Below are 8,217 nucleotides of genomic sequence, written 5' to 3'. Positions count from 1 at the left end.
TCGGTAATGATTTAAGGACGGTAAACTAATGACGAGAAGGGATATTATTTTGGATTGTCTAATGTTAAGTTAAGGTGAAGTGGGGTATTTCGATGTGGAGAAACCTGCAGAATCGGCCTGAAAATCTTCGTCTTCGGGATCTGGCCGGGAATAATAGAAACGCAGCAGGAATATCCGCCCGGGCGGCGCCAGGAGCCGCGCTTTGATCTCACCCCCTTATCGGCCGAGCGCTTTTGCTCTGCCCCTCAAAATATCAACTAAACGATAACCCTATTTATTATTCATTCGGCCCCCCGCCTCGCCCCTGCGCCCCTTCGGAGCTCCAATTTGTAAAGTACTTTTTCAAAAGGCCAGACAAGGAAAGCATCCTCCTCCACCGCCTCCAAATTCACGGCCAAGCCGATGTAAACGACTTTTACTAATCCCCGTACCTGGGAAAAATAATAAAAATCCCTAACATCGAATATCAGGTCGAAATGAAAATGCCCGATAAATCTTCCATTACCCAAAATGTGGTACAAATCGATGTTTGTTTCATAAAATCGGGGGTATTGTACAAGTCTCATTCCTGGATTAAATTCGAGAGGAGTGTAAGATACTACGAGGAGACGGAAAATTCGTTTAAATTCGAGGATATAGATTGGGATGAGGAAATTGGTCCGCTTTTGATGGGCTCGCGGCATCGGCGAGAAGCCGCTTTTAATTTAGTAGAAAGAAAGGGGAAGCCCGTAATGCCGCGAAGGGGAGTATACGGATGACGAGGAAGAGGAAGAGAGGAAGGTCGCATATCTCGAGGGAGCACGTGGAAAATGTGGAGGAGATACCTCCGGGGAGGAGAGATCCGGCTTTCCGACTTCCGGGCCGAGACTCGGGCTGATTTAAATCCAAAACGAGTTACCCGCGAGTAATGGATCGCGGGAGGATTCGCCGGTTTCGAAAGCAGGAGAGCGAAGATGGCGGGGAAAAAACGAGGAAAAGGGGGAAGGGAAAACCGACGGGAGCGAGTTCCACGATTCCGATGGAATTATATCATTTCTTCGATCCCTTCGATTTTCGGGGAAACCGAGCGGGACGAGAAATCGAACGTGTCGACCGAACTTCCTCTGGGCGAAATTTCCTTGGTAGAGCAAAAATTCCTTTTCCACGGCAATTAGGAAATATGTCGACCATCGACTAGTCCAATTACGACTTGGAGCGAGACGGGTACATTAATTTCCTTCGAGTTAATTTAAGAGCCTAGAAATATCCTTTTTTCATTCAAAGTACATGCGGAACAATTCCAGGCGCGCCAATTAACTTTGAGATTTAATTTGTATTAATGGAATATATCGTGTACTCGTTAATAATCCACTTCCCCGGATTGTTGACCTTTTTTTGAATACCGGATAATAATTCGCTGTACATGACGGAAGAAAGTTGGTCGCCTCAAAAAAATGTGCATTGCGATAAAATCAAGTACGTCCAAGGAAATATCAAACTGAGTACGCAAAATGCGTTTAAATCGACGATATAATTTTTTACTCCGAACAAACATTCGGCCTTTTTTTAACCGACGCTTTTTTCGAATGTAGAATCGCAATCCCCGGTTTGTAAAACAGGGGAATCAGACCAGAATCGGCACAAAGAGGTGAAAACGAAGGACTCGCAAGGGACCTCCAGTGATTCGAGCCGCGGCCGTCGAGGGCGAGAATAACGTTCGAATTCGGTCTGAAAGTCCTGCGGGGAAGTGGAGGGTCCAGGAGGAAGGATGTGGATCGACTTTGAACCCGGAGGAGGCAGCCGGGGGCAATTGCCCCCGTAAGGGATCCCCTCGAGCGGTCGTTTCCTTCCCCGGGGCCCGACTCGCCCTCGGCCGCTTAACAAACTCGATTCATCGAGCCCCGACAGGACAATCCGTCCACAGACATTTCGGATAAAGTTTCCCGTCTCGTCCAGGGGTGAGAAGACATTTTCCCGTATTTCGGAACGTCGCTCGAGACGTCACTTTGACGTCGACCGCCGTCGCGCCTCGAACACCGGGCTCCTCCCACAGGAGGTCGGTTTCCGACTCAAGGACTCGAGATAGGAAAAACCGCTTCATACAAAATATCTCGAGAAAAGTATGCCGAAGAATCTTCTCTGGAAGAGTTTTTCTATCCGGCGCCCCGTACAGGGAGAAATCAGCGATTTATCGACCGCAAGGTAGTCCGGCGGCGCCCCTCCCCTACATTCGCTGTTTTTAAAATTCAGATATCGAGCTTCACGGATAGAATAATATACTCTCACAAAGGGTCCAGTCGAAGAAACCAGAATTTCGGTTACATTACCTGGATTCCATGTTAAATAATTCCCATGGTCAAAGGTATCAGACATTTCTAATAAAATATTAACCCTTCCTCTGGAGATTTCAAATACACTTTCATAGAAAATGAAAAAAGTAGCATTAACTGTTGTTTCCAAGTGTGGAGTTCACGGAATCCCTGAAAATCTTCTTCTTTCCCTCCCCTTCATCAAAAGGCGCACTTGGAATTATCTCTCCTCGATTAATTCTCGATCCGTCCCCTCTCGGCAAGATGGCGTCGCGTCTCGCTCTCAATCTCTTCTCCATAAATACATAAATCCATAAATCCATATACGGATGCGTGGGAGTATCCTTACAATAAATCTATTGGAGGGGATCCGTCGAAGGGGAAGAGAGAGGTCGGGGAGGGGTCCATCCACCTAGCCTTAGGACGTCGCCGCTCCGGGCCGACGCCGACGTCGGCGTCGGCGTCGCCCCTTGTCCCCGTGGCCCCTCGGCCGGGCGGGGCCCCTCGTTGCATTTTAAATCAAAGCCCGGAGGTAACGCAATCACCAGGCATCACGACGCTTCCACAATTTTCTACTTTAAGCTACTTTATGTATTAGTACCCTCCGCGCGTCCCGCGACTCCTGCCACGGACGCTACCGGTACATTAGTCCTCCCCGACCTGCCTCCACCCCCGCAACGGGAACCTAACGAGGTTATTTTATTAAACAACCTCCCCCGACGCTGCCGGAATTCTGCGACGCGACGCCGCGAACAAAGGAGATGCCTTTTCCGCCTTTTCCGCCTTTTCAGACTTTCCCGACTCCTTTCTTCCCGCCGTTCCTGAGGACATCCTGACGCGTTCCTCGACGAAGCTCCCTCGGAATTCATTGCACATTTATTTCTAAATTTCTGGCCCTGGAAGAAATAGGGCTGATTAATGTTGACAAGGCTCTAGGGATTTAGAGTGGCGGTTTCTCGGAGATTTTAATTATTTTTACGCGATTGACTTTAGGGATCAATTTACCATGTTTGATAGAGGTGGACCGAGTACTTCGAGTTTCCGAATTCAATGGTATTCACAGTTATTGAGGAACCGATAGTACTTGTAGTTCTAAAAATTATTGGTACTTCTATATCTTGAATTCGGCGATTTTCGTGGTTCCTCGATGTTCCTCGTTCGGCGATGTTCCCAGCACCTGAAATCCATGGTACTTTCAGTTTCTGTCCTCGATCGCAATCGCAGTTTCCTGTGTACTCACAGGCATATGTATGTACATACACGTAGCCTACATCTGCTCGTAGATGTAGATACACGGCGTGTAGTTCGGAAGCGTGGCGGCGCGGTGTAATCCAGTCACCACGTAACGCGATTATCCTCCTAACTCGGCCTCTCGTTCTCTCGCTCTTCCCTCTTCCCTCCTTTGCCCCCCTGCGAAACCCGACCCTCCCCAGAGAGGGAGATATACATATATATATATATATATCTTTATTAGTTATGGATCCGGTCCCGCGCGGACAAATATCTAGGTTACGATCGAGGGTAATTATTCCATTCCCAAGCGCCGCGAAAAGGAATTTTCGTTTCATAAATCCCCAAACAACCAAAATCACGGTAATTACAAGTACCGAAGTATCTATTTCCCCCGGAAATATACGAACTGACCAAAAAGATGGGAATTAATATCGACCCAAATTACTCTATTCTAACAACGCGATCGTGACTTCGATTAACAATTACTCTCGGATATTTTTCAAAACCGATGAGTTCTCACTTAAAATCGTCTCATAAGTTTCTTTTTCACCCTCCCAGAAAGTGGATTCTTCCTGTTCCCTCGAGGTCCGCCCACGCATTGACCAATTCCACTTGCGCCGCGACCACTCCAGTGGAAAAAGTACCAAACGTCCAAAAATACGACAAAAAAATTCCCCTCTGGTTTCCCATCTAAAACCGCGCCTGAGATCATCGGAGCCATAGAATCCGAAGTAGAATAACGCGTTTCGATTCCCTAGGAATCGCGGTATCCAGTGATATGATATCAGGCCGCTGCCTAAAATCGAGCTTGGCGCCTATCAATTTGTCCCTAAGTGACAATCCCCGTGGATTATCGAATCCTCGTCCTCGGCGTCTCCTCGTCGGGAGGAAGGCGGGGGAAAAGAAGCGATATACGCGGAGAATCACGAGGAGTAAACGCGATTTACACGGGGAGGAGGAATAGGGCTCGCGAGGTGGCGCTCTCCTCCTCCTCTTGCCGGCAGCGCCATCTGCGCGCGGCGGCGCGCGGGGCGCACTAGGTGCACGGGAGGGGTGGGCTGGGGGAGGGCGGAAGCGGGGCTGTTTGTCGTACGCGTTATTTGCCCAATAAAACCACGTGGGGCCACCCCCGCCCAGGCGGTGCCCCCGGAGAGCGGAGGCGCCGCCTTCGTTCGGGGGCAGGCGCCGCGCGCGTGCGCGGACCGCCTCTAGCACGCCGCGGACCGAGAGAAAGAGAGAGAGAGAAAGAGAGAGAGAGAGAGGGCCGAGGCGACGCGCCGCGACGACGCGCGACCGCACTCGCCGCGACGGGGCCGGACCACCGACTACGACGCTCGAGCTCCGCGAGAGTACTACCCGCAGGAGGGACACGCGAGGGTCGCGAGACCGCGCGCGACTGCGGACCTCCGCACTCTCCGCGGGTCCGCGAGCTACTGACCGCCCCGGCGGACCGATCCGCGAACTACTGTCTGGCCGAACGATTCGCGAACTACTGACCGCCCGGCCGGCCGATCAGCGCGCAGCGAACGACAGCTCCCCGCGGGGACTCGAGAGGTCCGAGTAGTTTCTGGGAGACTAGCTACTGACGCCGCGGAGTTTCGAGAGGCCGGGAAAGACGGACATGAAGGGAAGTTACGTAGGGCATGGGTGAAGTTGGAAGCGGTTTTCTTGAGATAAACTACGAAGGCCTGGAAAATACTGGGATCCGATGCCGCGACTGGACTGTTGCAGTGATACTCATTTAGAAACTACTGTCGCTCGGTTGCTGCCACGGGACGACATGACGTCCATGGAGATCCGCCAAGTAACGGACGGTTGGGTTTGGTCGTGACCTACCTTGTCAACGGGCTTGTAAATTGTTAATTGTTGATTGTAAAGGCGGATCGTAGTCGAAGGCAGACGGGGCAGTAGTTGCCGCGCGGAAGAGCTGGTAGCTACTGTCGGCCTCCAAGCGGACGCGCTGCAGCGGGCTGAGCCGTCCGCGAGCCGCGGACTCAGTCGTGAAAGTGTTGTTCAGCCACGAGTCCAGGATTCTCACCCCCGGCGGCGGAAGCGTCTCGCCCGGGGGCGCCGGCCCTCCAGGAAGTCCCTCCGACGGACACTATCGCCCCTCCGCGCACAGTCCTCCGGTTGTCAAGGTAAGGCCTATTCAAAACTATGATTTCTTCTTTTCTGTAAAAGAAAAAAAAAAAGAACATTTTATTTCTTTACACTAGTCTTGGAAGAAAAATGTGAAAAATGTGTTCCCCCATTGAAATGTCAGAAATCTATCGCATGTATTAATCGACACATCGTAAGGTTCGCTAATGACTATTGACTCCCCCCTAGATCTTCAATTATTTTTTTTTTCAAACTTGAAACAACGAAATCGATCGAAAATTCTTCGTCGCGACGCCGGCCGTCGGCCGCCTCGTGCCTCGCTCTCTGAAACATCCCCCTCCCGATTTTGACATTTGCTAATGACTTTCTCGTTTTAGACTAGCGAGTCTATCGCCTGAACATCATCCTAGAAAGTGAACCGATAAACCTCTGGGATAATCCCAAGGGAATAAGCGGATACCTAACTCTCGTCTTCTAGGGGTGAGGTTTCCGCCCCTGAATTTTGAGAATTTTCCCTTTGTCCTGGCGCGAAGGAGGAGGAAGGAAAACGCGGAGAAAAAGTGCCGATAATTGTAAGGAAATAACCTAATTCCCCTGGACGAGCTCGAGGCGACGTAACTGGAAAAGAGGCAGAACATTTACGGTCACGTAATAAGGGTGGCTGGCTTCCAGGAGGGTGGAGGGAAAGAGTGGAGAGAGTCGACGATGATGGGTATAAGGGCGGCTGTCAGAGCCCGTTCTCGTCAGGCGGCCCATCGGAATCCCTCCGGGGACCCCGGCAGCTGTCTGCGGTTAAGCTCTCCCAGAAAGCTCGTCAAAAAACTTCCAAAGCACGATCCCTCTTCCGGAATGCAGCTTTCCCTCCCCCGCCGTCTTTTGGCCCGAAATTCGGCTGTCCTATTTGCTCCTGGAGATGCTTCGGACATCTCGAACTTCTCTACGAAGCCTCAAAAGTAGTTGCAGCGATCCTACCCTAGGAACTACTGTCGTTCACTATCTCTTCTGGGATTCCGATCCTTGTTCTCGGCAGATTTAATTGAGAGCGGAATGTTCAGCAACGGGATCGGTCAGTCGACCACAGTTCATTATCAGTATCGATATAATTTTAATGACAGAAAAAATGATACGTAGGCAGCGTTTCATTTCGCAAACGTCTCGATTTATCGTGCAGTAGCTACTGCCGTAGCTATCGCAGGTTCGGCAATAGGATCGGTCGATGACGAGGCTCCTCCGCAATTAAGCGTCGGTGGTGTCCGCGCGGGAAAGAGCCGTCCCGAAGAAGCGTTTGCGATCTCGAAGCGGCTCTTGCTCCGTCTGCCGTCCAATCCTGCCAAGTTAACCTCATTAATAAATTAATTAGATATTATTGCGTTGGCAGCCAGGGCGGCAGCTGCGCTCGCCCTCGTCTCTCGCCTCCCACACGAGCCGTGTCCAAAGCCCCGCACGAGGACCGCGACACGCGCGTTAACACACGAGCCATCGTAGGACATCTTAAGACATCTTAACACGCGTTAACCCGAGAACCCTGACGTCACTTCTCCATTGGTCTCCAGCACGCGAAAAGAGCGCCGATGATAGATCGCCATATTCTCTCGACTCCTCGTCTCCATCTCGATTCTCCTTCCCTTCGATTGGCGGTAATTCGTTTGCATCGAGCAGATCTTTGTCCGCTGCGAAACCGAGTCAGAGTGAAAGAAACACCGCCATTAAGCCGAGACACTAGGTACCCGGACCATGTCGCGCGTAAAGATACCCTGACTGCCGAACTTGCATACTCGTACTTGGTGCGGAACTCGATCGAGTTTTCTCTCTTGCCGAGATGCGTCCTACTGACCTAGAGCAAGGATGCGGTGGATAAAATCCCTAACCGGGTTAATTGTCAGGTCTCCAGGATAACTATACCGCGTATACATACTTGGCGCGGGACTTAGTCGACTTTTTCTTAGGAGCTCAAAAGTGACGTATGGGATTTATGGATCCCATGAATTAATCAGCGAGACCTCTCTTGGAGCTAAAATTAATATCGAAGTATTGGAAGTCCCGTGAGAAATTATCGAGGACTCTTTACGTGCTTAGGGCCGGCCTGAGGTTTTAGACACAGCGTAGGTAATGACAAAAAGCACACACGCGGTATTATCATTGGCAAGCGTACGGCATTAAGCCGTAGGGGGCCAGGATTAGGATGTCGGCCATTACCGCGCGTCACTGACCGTTTATTCCGCGCCGTGCTGGCCGCGACGCGGCCGACTTCCTCTAGGCCCGTACTGCGAATCTCCGCGCGACTATTTACAACCGTTTACCGACATTTACCGCAGAAAAATCCATAAAAGATTTTCCTAACCTCCATCACGAGATTACGGAGGCCCTAAGAAAGAACGCGATGCTCCTGAAATTTCAGTTTCTCTAGATAAAAATACTGTAAAAAGCATTTTTCTTTTCGAGAAAAATGAAATTTCACGAGCATCCGTGTTTCAGGTACAGAGTATAATCTGCAATAGAGATTAACCTAAATTGAGAGAGGATGTTTATAAAATGCAGTCAGTGATTTTGAAAGTGAGGAAAATGTGAAGGAAGAACGAATTTGATTTTAAAAAAT

This window comes from Orussus abietinus, unplaced genomic scaffold (assembly GCF_000612105.2).
Source record: "Orussus abietinus isolate OABI.00-Male unplaced genomic scaffold, Oabi_2.0 scaffold13, whole genome shotgun sequence".
Taxonomy (NCBI): domain Eukaryota; kingdom Metazoa; phylum Arthropoda; class Insecta; order Hymenoptera; family Orussidae; genus Orussus; species Orussus abietinus.
The sequence above is the reverse complement of the archived record's forward strand: the minus strand, read 5'-3'. Positions refer to the sequence as shown.